Genomic DNA, 13,921 nt, shown 5'->3' on the forward strand with positions numbered 1-13,921 from the left:
TTTAAAAGAATATTTACCATGTAATCACAATTTAAAAGTATTTACTACATAGTTATGGTTTTAACATTATTATTATTATTATTATTATTATTATTATTATTATTATTTACTACAATCTTTTTTAACTTTTTTTTTTGTAACTTTTTGCTAGTAACGTTTATCAATTTTTTTAACAAACATGATTATAACAAACAATTTATTTGAATCTAAACCAACTTCTCATAAAAACCAACGATTTTTTTAATCTAAACCATCAAACATCTTAAATTAAAACCAACAAACAATATTTTAAATTAAACCCAATTCGTAGGTACAAAGCCAACAATGTTTTAGGTACAAAACCAATTTGTGTGCCATTAATTCTAATCACCGGTTGACAATGTGCAAGCTCCTTGATATAAGAAGAAAAAAACCCAAAAACACGTCTAAATTCCATGGGTTCCATATCGGTTAGATCCCGAAACACACCACTTGACTATAGTTCCCAGATTGAACTTTTGAAGTGCACATAGAAATTTTGGTAAAGCGGAATAAGGAGTAAATTACACGAATGGTCCCTGTGGTTTTGGGTAATTTGCACACTAAGTCTCTAACTTATTTTTTTAACTCGGAAGGTCCTTATTGTTTGTTATTGTTACACGTTTGGTCCCTATTGTTTGTTTTTGTTACGTGTTTGGTCTCTATCTTATATAAAAATACAATTATTTAAATATGAAAAAATGGTATGGTAGGTAAGGTAAGGTGAGGGGTTGGGGTTGGGGGTGTGTTTATTTAAATAAATTAAAAATCAAAGGAAAAATAGACTTTTTATGTAAGACAAGGATCATGTGTGTAACAAAAACAAACAGTAGGGACCTTCCGAGTTAGAAAAATAAGTTAGGGACCAAATGCGCAAGTTACCCTAAACCATAGGGACCATTCGTGTAATTTACCCCGGAATAAGATTCTTCCTAATTGCCAAACACCTGTTCAATTGCCTTCTGTTTTCCGGTCCAAGTCTTTTTGTATCAACTTCATTGTCACTCTTTCATTCCATTGCTCATAACAACAACTTGAGAGATTGTGTAGAAATCTTTATTATGAATAATGTCTGCTATGACATTAGCATCCATCTACCAAAAACAACATCAGTAAGCAATAGTAAACGAAATCAGTAAGCAACATCTACCATCAATTATAATGATAAACTCACACTCAAATTCAGATACAAGAAAACAACATACAAAACTCAAAATCAGATACAAGAAAAAAATCATTTATTTAACCTTAGTAAAATTCTACATCAAAATTCAAAGTCAAAATCCCCTCTCTGTTTGATGTAAGCAACAACTTGCTATGTTCAATTCAAAAATCTAAACCTAAGCTTGTTCAACAAAAAATTTGACATTACCTAACAAATACACAAGAAAGTTCAAACGTGAGTCTACTAACAAATAAGATATTATGGATCACCTAATAACAGTCACGTTGTAACATCCCGAAATTCAGGTAAAGCTATTTAATCCTTCTCCTTTTCCCAAGTTGTCAAGTTAAGTCCTTTAAGTAAATGTTAGGCTTGTGAGTACGTTGGGCGTACTGAGGAGTACGTTGCGCGTACTCGCGCGCTTATTTTGGACGCGGACTCGCCTGGGTACGCTGGGCGTAGCGAGGCCAGATGAAAACCCTAATTTGGGGCTTGTGCACTATAAAAGGAATGCTATGGCCTTGACCTCAGCCTCCATTCCAGAGAGTGAAACCCTAAAAGAGTGCCCTCCTTCGTTTCTAGCTAGAGTTTTGGTATTCTAAGCTTCTAAGTGTCATTTCAAGGTGGTGGAAGAGAAGAAGAGGCTATTTTGGAGGCTAGAAGCTTGTGTGAAAGAATAGATCTGAGCTTTTCAGAGGTTGGAGCTTCTTCCTGAGGTAAAAAGCTCAAATCTTGCCTTGTTATTTGTGTTGTGTGCTTCTTGGACCAATTTCTAGGGTTTTCGGTCCCAAGATGGAGACTTTATGAGCAAATGGTCTCCATTGGCCTAGATCTATCATATTTCAGGACTATAAGTGTTGTATGTTCATAAAAATGCAATCTTGAACATAAATATGGAGCCATGCATGAGATCTAGACCTTTGGAGGGAAAAAGGAAAGAGGTTTGAGGGTGTAAGGACCTTTACAGCCATGCAAAGGCTTAAAGGTTCCGACTTTATGGAATAAGAGGTTATGAGAGAGTCAGATCTGGAAGTTGAAGGAGTGTCTTAACCGTTTAAGACCAAAATCTATGAAATGGCTGAACTGGGACTTACGTTGGGCGTAACTCTCAATACGCGCAACGTAAGGGGTTGAAGCTCCGATTGTGGTTCGCTGGTGTACGCCCCGCGTACACAGAAGGTACGCGCCGCGTACTGCCTCCTGTTGACTTTCGTTGACTTTTAGGGTTTTGGTCAACCTTTGGACTTTTGGGTTAGGGAGGGGTAAAATGGTCTTTTACCCTTTCTGTGGAAATTGTAGAGTGGATTTGATCTAGCCTTTGAGAGCCATTATTTATTTGAGAGTATTGTTATGTGTTTAGGCGGGGGCTAGACCAGTGTGAACGAGTGCGAGACTATCCGAGATACCGAGGTGAGTCTTCTCACTATACTGTACCTGGAAGGGTACCTAAGTGTGACCGGAAGGTCTTATATGCTATGAGATATATGTGCTATATGCTGATATGTGATATGTATGTGTTATGTATGCTATGTATGATAAGGACCGGAAGGTCAAGAGGACATGGACCGGAAGGTCGGTACGGGTAGGACCGGAAAGTCTACCGGGATTCGGGACGGAAGTCCCCTGAGACACTTAGACCGGAAGGTTCCACAGATTTATGGCCTAGAAAGGCGTATGTGTTGTATGTGGTATTTTGGGGAACTCACTAAGCATTTATGCTTACAGTGTTGTGTGATGTGTTTCAGGTACCAATGAGGATCGTGGGAAGGCGTCGGCTTGATCAATACACACACATGAGGAGTTTTATATGTTATGATATTGGGATGTGATATTATAGATTTTTATGTGATACAATGACATTTTATAATAATTATGAATGAAAGTGTGTTTTTAAAATGTGAAAAATTGTTTTGAAATTTATGTCGTTACACATGTACTAATCCTTAATCTAAAACTCATATCTTTCATAGTTTGACCAAAAGTAAATAGTTAGTGGTCAAGTCAAAGTCAATGGTCATACAGGTCAACACGCTATGATAAGCCCTTGCTTGCGTTGCTACCACTAGGCAACAAAATAATCGTGGATCAGGATCAAGGCTCGCGCCATGCTTACGAACGCTAACCAACGAAAGCACCAAAACACCAAACTATAATCATACCAAACCCTCAGGGAACAACGGATACCAAGACGAAAACCTGAAACACAAATTCATAACTCAAACCACAACCTGCAAAACAATAAATACCACATCGAAATCCACACAAAGATACCAGCACAAACCAATACACCACAAAATCTCAAGATAACAAGACATCAAGAAAGGAACATACCCGCAGCTGTCTCTGGCACTGCCCTGACCTCCTCTGCAACAAGCTGATAAGCACGACCCTGAGCCCTCGGGGGCTCTGCTCCACCCTGACCTCCACCTGTGATCCTCAAAGTGGCCGGTGCTGGAGCCTGCACCGATCCTGCAGCAAACTGTGGACAGTTGGCCCTCAAATGTCCAACCTATGACAATGATAGCAGATCCTCAAATCCCGAACTGGCACTGACTGCCGACAATCCCTCGCATAGTGCCCATCCCTTCCGCACTTGCGGCATGCACCACCGGTCCTACAAACCCCGGTGTGACCCTTCCCACACTTCCCACAAGTGTGGCTGCTCAAATCCCCCACTCTAACATCAACGGTCTTGGACCGCTTTGGCGCCGGTTGCGACTGCACCGGAGCCTGCCTCAACTCACGCACCTGCAACTCAATCTCTAACTCACGCCGCCTAGCGGCCTCCTGCAACTCCAACAAGGTCTCGCACCTCTGTGCAGACACAAACTGTCTGATATCCCTCTTGAGCATGCTCAGATATCGGGACATCTGGGCCTGCTCCGAAGCGAACTCTGGGCAAAACATCGCCCTCTCAGTGAACATCCTGGTGATCTCAGTCACCGACTCCGAATCCTGCTTCAGCTCAAGGAACTCCTGAGCCAATCTTTCCCTCTCAACTTGCGGAACATAACGAGTACTGAACATTTCTCTGAACTGATCCCACGAAACCGCAGCCCTCTGCGCATCCGAAAGTGACCCCGTGGTCAATCTCCACCAATCCTTTGCCCCGAGCCTCAACAGGTTCAGAGCACACCTCACCCTATGATCAGCAGGGCATGAACATGTGAAGAAACACCCCTCCACGTCTGACAACCACCTCATAGCAACAATCGGGTCCTGAACTCCGTCGAATGTGGGAGGCTTCGTCTTATCGAATTCCCGATACTGAAAACCCCGACTAGCTCCTCCCCCTGTCGCGGCTACAGGTGTTGTAGCCGCCGCGGCAGCCGTCTCAGTGAGAGCCGCATAACGCTCATCAAAATACTCAACCATGGCGGTCTTAATCGACCCAAACAGCTCTGGAAACTCAGCCCGGAACAACTCAGCAATCTCTTCACGCAGGATCTCACGAATCCTCGCGTCCAACTCGCTCGTGCTCATCTGACCGATAATCTCGGGCGACATCGATTTGCCCGGAACTCTCTCTCCAGCTCCCGATCCTGACCCGGATCCACTCTCATCATGCCTCGGAATCTCCATACTGAAAAGAAACACCACACAAAATCTCAGACTCTTCCCACACCCTGGGATCCAACTCTCCCTCTCAACCCACCCTAGAGATCATGGTTTCCCTGATACGCGTATGGGTCCTGTGCTTTCAGTAGTACGGGCCCATACTACCTTCCACACCTACCCACATTTGTATGAAGTACTACCACAAAACCCTAGAGAACATGCATAACAACGATCAACCCTCACCACTAGAGAAACACTGAGAATCTCCCATAGGGGACCCTAGGCTACAGGCATCGCAAATCAGGCAACATATCATGAAATCCTGAAGATCCCTAGCCTAACACTAGCATGCTGTTCTATCAAAGCTCGAAAACAAATAACATGCATGGTATTTTGGGGTTACTTACTGGCTCCGGCTGATCGTACCTCCGCGTCCTCCTTTACTCATTTTGAAAACCATTTTTAAATACTCTTTTGAAAACTCTCCTCGATTTGAGACTGGAGTCACACGAATGTTTCTCCAATTCACTCAAACCAAGGCTCTGATACCAACTTGTAACAACCGAAAATACAACCAATTTTAAATTTTTCAAAAACATCTCGATTCCATTAATTCATTACAAAAAGGGTTTTCAATGCAAAACATTTAACGTGTTCCCAGAATCACACACTACAAAGTCATGAGGAGCGGTACGATCACGCCTTCGCCTTGCCACGATCTCCTGAAGAACCTGAAAAACATGAAACCACAACTGTAAGCCCGAAAGCTTAGTGAGACATCCCCAAAATACCAACCACAAATACCATACACGCATAACATGCCATAACATATCCGATCACAGAACAACCATGCACTTTGGGTCTACTGTGTGACTGGTCCGCCGCACCGGCCTACAGTCCACCTGGTCCACCCTCTGAGTCTATCCACATCCATCGAGTCTACAGTGTGATTGGTCCGCCCGATCCCGGGCCTTCAATCCACCTGGTCCACTCTTTGAGTCTACAGTATGACTGGTCCGCCCGCACCGGGCCTTCAGTCTATCTGGTCCACTCTACGAGTCTACAGTATGACTGGTCCACCCGCACCGGGCCTTCAGTCTATCTGGTCCACTCTCCGAGCCTTCGGCACGTCTGGTCCGCCCTTTCGGGGCCTTCAGCCTATCCGGACCGCTCGCTGGGCCTTCGAGACAACCAGTCTGCCCTGGGTATCTTGGCCTACAGCACACAGCAGGACCTGCCTCAACCCAACTCCAGTCCAAACAACCATGTGCACATATACATACAATCATATAGCAATTCACAGGCAACAGGCAGATCAAACAGATCGCATAGCATATCATCCTCTTAACCAGGATACCGACCTAACAGGTCACTAGCATAGCATCTCCCTATCTCTCAGGATACTGATCTCAAACAGGTCTCTATATACCATCCTAGCTCTCAGGATGCAAACATAACGTAGCAACAACATAACAACAACTACCCGGATCTCAATCCGATAAGGGCCGGCCTTGGTGCCTTAGACCCTGTTGATATAGTGAGGATAACTCACCTCGAAACTGTCGACTGAACAGACAACCCGAACTGCCCCGATCACTGATTCGATCTCCACCACTGGACAACCGCCAATGCACTAAACTCAAAACAACAATCAACAATTACCAAAATGCCCCTGGAAACCACTGGTCAACCCTTGGTCAAAGACAAGGTCAAAGTCAACTCCTGACTGACCCTACTCGCCGAGTCAACCCTATGACTCACCGAGTTCCCATAATCATAACTTCACTCAATCCGCGACCTAACTCGCCGAGTCACCCCGAGACTCGTCGAGTTCAACAACTCTGAGTCCACTCGCATACAACTCACCGAGTCATCCCTTGACTCGCCGATTCTCGACTCGACCAGAAAATATTGGGACTCTTCGACAAGACTCGCCGAGTCCAAGAACAGACTCGCCGAGTCTAAGGCTATCATCAACCTACTCGCCGAGTTGTTCATACAACTCGCCGAGTTCCAGGCTATCTTCATCCGACTCGCCGAGTTGTTCTTCCAACTCGTCGAGTCCCAGCTCATCTTCAAGCAACTCGTCGAGTTCACCTAGATCTAGCCTCATACAACTCATCCACAACATAGATCTGAATCCATTCAGAAGCATTCCAGGCCATGCAATTGATCCACAACATAGATCTAGCCTCATACAACTCATCCATCACGTAAAGTGGCAAACTTTACGTGAATCCAAAGAGATCTAGGCCTTATTCACTTATAACTAGGGTTTGGGACATGCAAGCTTCACTAAACACTCCAACATAAGGACTTTCATGCTCTCTAATTCTTCTCAATTCCAGATCTGAGGTAGCAACCTCAGATCTAACCTCTAGACTTCCAATTACATCCATAGACAAGATCCCACAAACCCCAAAATGAAGAAACAACATACAATCAGTCCAAGAACGAGATATTACCTCCAATGGACGCCCCAAATGCTATAAAATTCGATTCCAAGCAAATCCCCTTGCCCCAAGCCTTCAATCTCACAAAATTCCTTCAACAAACTCCTCAAATGCTCCAAATACACTCCAATCTTCTTCAATCGCACTTTCTAGGGTTTCTGGACTTCAAAGGGGAATAAAGAAGCTGGGGGAAGGGTATAATGTTCTTTAAATATGGCTCAACCCCGAGGATTAGGGTTTTCTCCACTCAGCGCCTACTCGCCGAGTCCATCTCATTAACTCGCCGAGTCGGCTACTTAACACGCGACCCAGTCGCGACTCTACTCGCCGAGTCCATCCATGGACTCGCCGAGTCACTCCTTCCCAAATAACACTTTTAGCCCTTCAACTCTACTCTTGCCATTCTGGGATGTTACACTAAACCCTAATCAGGGTAAGTGATGGGACTACTCAATAAAATTACATACCCTTCGGGTACGTATAACACTCATAACGAGGCTTAATGGGGTTTACAAACCTTGCATTTCGAAGCTAAACACTCGCACAGGTCACAAAAAAAGTCTCTCTAAATCTCTCTTGCTCTATCTCTCTCCCCAAATCTCTCTCACAACCTCTCTCAACTTTTTATAATCACTTGGGGCATCCCGACCCTTAATTTAGTCGAAAACCACTCAAAACGGGAAGATTAATGGAAACACAACTTAAAAGGGGCGAAGCCTCTTAGGACCTGAAGCTAGCCATAAGGAACCGAACCCTAAGGAACTGAAACCCTAAAGACCGAAATAGCTCTTAAGAACCGAACTTGCTTAAGGACCGAACTCACCCTTCAGTTCGGATCAAGCCTCTTCGGACCGAAGCTCCGCCTGCTTTCGCCTTCGCTTCCCACATAGCACCTTCTCCTGCAAGACTTCTCGGATCAACCTACTTTCGGTTCTCAACCTCCTTGGACCGAAACTTCGGTTTTGACCCTCTGAACTTCGTAGGTTCCCCTCTTGGTCCCGGTTTTCGACCACTTTCGCGTTTTAAGCTCGTTTTTCATGATTTTAACGTGGGATTTTCTCCCAAACTCATATTTTGACATATAAGACCCCATATATTCATATCTTAATCATATTTTAGGGGAAATCTCTAACTATGGAGGATATCTTTTGTGCAAGATATTGTTTAAGAGTGTTGACTTTTCCTATAAAGATATGACACCAACCACTTCCATACCCACTCCATGACATCTTCTTGTCATTATTCACCTATAGCTAGTAAACTATTTGTACTTTCACACCCTTCTCTAACAAGTTACAATAATTCAAGTCTTGGAAATCCTTATCTCTCCTCCAATATATTCACTCTTTCACCAAAAGCAAATTTATCTCTCTTTCCCTTTCTCTCTCTAAAAACTCGAAACTCAAGGGCTGATCTTGAGCTTCTCATCCACTTTTGGTAAGTATCTTCATCCCACTCTTGAATATTCTACTCTCCTTCACACAAATCATGGATCTCTCATACAAATATCGTCATATTTGTTTTTAGGATCTTCAAATCTTCAAGCATCTTCCAAGTGTTCTTGACTTGCAAACTCCTTTTCTTCGACATTCATATCAGGGAATCACTAAATGTGAGTTCATACCCCTACATTTTCATGTTTTATTCAAGTTTTAGGGGGGGGGGGGAATACAAGTTAAAACACCATAACATAACTCATACTCATATTTCAACTTTTCTCAGAAAAGTTGATCTCTATTCATGGAGTGTTTTGACCACCTTAGACTTAATATTTTTTAAAACTGTTTAATATGCAAGTAGTTCAAGTTTATACCTTTCTAATGACTACTTGAACATCTCCATACGATTTTTCTACAATTTATGGTGATTTTTATAAAACTGCATATCATTTCAGAAACGGATTCGGACCAGTCTGTGAATATGAGCATTTTCACACAAGTTAGAGATCACTAAAAATCATAGTAAAAATTATGAACAAACTATACACATTTCATAAACTCTCAGAGTTTACGGATTCAGTTTTTGACTTCGTATGATTTATCTGTGAACTTTCTAAAACAGTGCAGAAAAGTTAAAAACAAGTTACATAGCTTACAATATTAACAACACTTTGTAACATGTAGAGCAAAGTGTTTAATCATAAATTTCTAAATGTTGAATGTAATGCTTGTCATGTAACATCATAAACATAATTTAGACATTATAATAAGGGTTTTTATTCACTTCGAACATGTACAATAAACTATAATAGGTATAGTTTATGGATTTTACTTTACAAATATACTACATAAAAGGGGATTTACTTCCACCACATAAAAGGTTTTACAGTCAAGTCACACGTAAACTCGTCAACGTAAATTGTGTGACATGTCTTCATTGTACTCTTAGAGTACGGGTTAAAATTCATGTATATTATAACCAGAGTCTCTTGTAGGGAGAGCGTGATAGTTGTATACAGATCTATATTGGGATTGACAACCCACACTCAATGCTGCTTGCAACAGCCCAACTGGCCGGTCGGGGGTGACAAATGTCATATTAGTTTTGACGCCTAAAGAACGTCGCAACAGGTCTTCTCTGTCATAGTATGGTTATAGCGACTCACATAGGGAGATAACGACACATATAGTTTACGGGAATTTCTACTTTAAAAAAAGGTTTTATCTATTTTGAAACTGCATACAAGCATGTTACAAATACAAAACACACACATACATTCGGTCTTGGGATTTAAGACTACATAAATTTTATAAGGAAAATATTGGATTTTTCTTGGGTATGCATTACAATTACAAATACGTTACAAGTACAAAACACACACATACATTCAGTCTTGGGATTTAAGACTACATAACATTTTATAAGGAAAACATTGGATTTTTCTTGAAGTATACATTACAATTACAAACAAAGGTTTTCAAACTCTACATCCAAAATCTTATGAACTCACCAACTTAATAGTTGGCACTTTTTCGAAACTACTTGTATTCTCAGGAAATCAGTGAAATAGGAAATCAACGGCTTTTGAGGATGGGACGTTAAGACGTCAAACATTTCATTTTGTCATCATAGTGTAATTGATCTTGAAACATGTAAAATCATACTACGGTGGAACTTTTTCAATTATATTTATGATGGTTGTATTTGCTTTGGTCATTACTATATTCGTTGTTATGATACTATACACGAAGTCCGCCACCCCCGTACGTTTCCGTCATCCTTGGTTTGGGGATGTGACATATAGGACTCAAATCTTAAGATTAGGGTTTGGGATTTTGCAACTTCGCAGTGCGACCTACACTTATTCACATCTCGAGTTATGACGTGCAGGGGCGGAACGTCTCTAGGGCCAGGGGGGCCATGGCCCCCCTGATTTTTTTACTTGCTATTTGTACTGTATACATATGGATTTGATCTTATTTCTTTAAACTATCTTTTGGCCCCCACGTTTATGATGCAAGGTCATGAAAAAAAAAAATATAGACCGATTAACTCCAAAAAAACACAAAATCTTATTTTTATAAATTATTTGATTCATCACAAAATCTTATTTTTATTAATTATTTGATTCATCGTGTAACTACTAAATTAGTAAACTAAATAAAGTTATAATCCAAAGGATCAATGAAAAATAATCATGTTACACTAAATTAGTAAACTAAATAAATTATAATCCAAATCAATGAAAAATAATCAAAACCAATCCTCGTAAATCTCGGATGCCAACCGAGGAAAACTTAAAGAGCTATAAAAAATCAAAAAACTATTTTAAAGTACAAGTTCTTGACCCAATCTTTTAAAAAATACAAAACCCTAAAAAAAAGGAAGCATCGTTGTTGCCGGAAAAAAGAACTGCCCATCGGAGATATCGCATGCACCATAGTGCTTACCTCCGCCAGATTTCTAACCAGAAATATATTATCGTTGGCCGACTGCTACTTCTTAGCCTTCTTCTTTGTTCACCAATTACTCCTCTTTGGTCACTGTCTCTTAACTATTGTCTGATTAGTCCTCTCTATGGTTCTTTGACTGCTACTCCGACAGAAACCTTTGTTGGCGGTGCTTCCTTCCGGCATCTTCTCTCCTTCAAACCTTTGTGATCTTTATCTCTTATTTCTGGTTTTCCCTTTTTTGAAATTGTAAGTGTCTCTCTTATTTCTTTGAAGTCTTTCTATTTCTTTTTCTTTGTTTCTTTCTCTCACCAGATAAAAATGATATGATAGAGTCTAGATTAGAAAGACATATTATTAGGATATCTATACTAGGACTACAACTTTTATTTACTGTTTCTAATTTATGAGTTCTTATTTAGAATGCTATAATAATCCTTCAAAGTGTACTTATAAATTATTATTTTTATTTTATAATCTGTTAAATACTAGTATTAGTTAAAATGGTGGTATGTAGTGTATAGTAAAATGGAAAAAAAATCAACTATTAAGCTTTAATTTATATAGATTTTGGTTATGGCCACCCCATTTTTTATAGTCGTGTTCCGCCCCTGATGACGTGACACATTGTATCGACCCAGGTTTTCTACACATACATCTATAGGGATATATCAGAGTTTTCTAACAAATATGGAATTCTAGTACAATTAAAACACTTTACATCCCAAGTTTAATCACAAGTTTACAATAACATCTATCTATTAAATAAGCAACAAGGGAAAAATACAATTTTCTAAAATTATCCTTCTATACTAAGTCCTTGTGCTATAATTTTCTCACGTACCACAACTGCTTCTTGAACCTGCAAAACATGAAACATATCTAGTACATCAAGCCACATCTCTGGTAAGTTATATTCTAATATGTTTTCATGTTAGTCTACTCTTATTCTAACTCTATTTATATTTCCACATTCTAACTTTCTTTTCTCTTATTTTTCATAGCATATACTACTATTATTTCTCTATCTTCACATACTCTACATTTTGTCCTCTTTTCTCATACTATGATCTATTATTTATCTTTCACGTCTCAACCATCTCTTGCTTTATCATGTAACACCCATTTTTCCAGCTACATCTCTTAAAAATTTTATTTTATTTTATTTTGGAAAAATGGTAATCACTTACGCATGGCGTAGGTCAACAAAGTCATAACGGGGACTTAGTGCCCTACGCGGGTCGTAAGGCTTGGTACACCTTATGTAGACACGTAATGAGGAAATCGTAATTTCGGGGTTTTAAGCCCTATTTAATGACTCTAACCCCTTGATACCCTTCTTACCATCAGCCTCCACCCCCTTTGACAGCCAACACGAAACCTTAATTCTATTGAGCTAATATTTGAGCCTCTTATGTGTTTGTGGTGCATTTTGAAGAAGGAGAAGCCCATCTTTGAAGCTTGGTGAAGCTCAAGTTTGTAGATCTAGAGTCTTCATTCCATTTGCCAACTCTAGTAAGTATAAAGCCTTCTCCTCGATGATTCATTAAGTAAATGTAATGTTCCAAAAATTAAGACCAAAAATTTCTTTTTAATTCTAATAAAACCACCATTCAAAACATGTTCATAAACCATGATAAAATCATAGTATGATCAAAACATCCAAATGCATCAGAGTCGACTAAAAAGCGGAACGATATGGTGTGTGCGATGTGATCACCCCGAGCTCTTCCCCTTGGATCCCCAATCAATACACTTGAAGTGTTCGATTTTTTTCTTCTCTTGTTTTAGAGTGTAGAAATGTGATGACTTTTAGGGTTAAAACTTTGGAGAGCGTAGGTGTAATTTGGGGAGAGGATATGGATATTAGTTTATCTTATTGTAACAATTTTTTATATAATGGATCTTTCTTTGTAGAATATTATGGGTTTTATTTGGTATTGATGTTTTCCATAAATATTCTTATGTTGTTGTTGTCATTGGGAGGGTTGTTAGGGGATATTTGAGGCAATTTCCCCAACATATACTAACATTTATTGACAATTTTATTAGGAAAACATATATCTCTTTATAGTCAAAGAAATAAAGATTGTTTAAGTGTTTAATGACTTCAAAACCTTAATAAAAAGGAAAAATAGTAGCATACAATTTCTAAGAAGTGATAGAGGGATCGAGTTCAATAGTATTTCTAAGAAATGATTGATGGGTCGAGTTAATAATAAGGAGTTAAATTATTATTGTGTTGTAAATAATATAAAGAGTCATTTGATGATTTCCTATACACCTAAACAAAATATGGTAGGTGACTACACAATTGAAACAATAATGAATATGGTGAGATGTGCACTTAATGAGAAGGGATTGTAAAAGGTGTATGGGGTGAGGTTTCCTACTCATCAATACACACAAAAATTCCTACTCAAAGTCTTGGAAAACCTATGGGTGTTAGAGTTGAGGTAAGCCAAACATTAAACACTTAAAAGTCTTTTTCTGCATATGTCATGTCCATATTTCATCAAAGAAGATAGTAAAGTTGGATAACAAATGCCACAAGTGTCTATTTTTTTAGTTAGTGAAATATCTAAGGTATTCAAGTTGTATGATCTAATATCTAAGAAAGTATCATCAGTATGGACATCATTTTCGGTGAAGATAAATGTTATGAATAGAGAAAAAGTATATAAGAAGAAAGGTGTCCTATTTAATACTAAAATGAAGAATACTCATGCATGACTCTTACTAACAATGGTCATCAGGAATGGAAACACAAGTTCTTAAAATAAATCGAATTTAACCTGATTAAAGATGATTCTTCAAATCCTAACATAAAACAACTG

Source organism: Lactuca serriola, chromosome 3, assembly GCF_051521515.1.
Source record: "Lactuca serriola cultivar US96UC23 chromosome 3, Lser_US96UC23_V15, whole genome shotgun sequence".
Taxonomy (NCBI): Eukaryota; Viridiplantae; Streptophyta; class Magnoliopsida; order Asterales; family Asteraceae; genus Lactuca; species Lactuca serriola.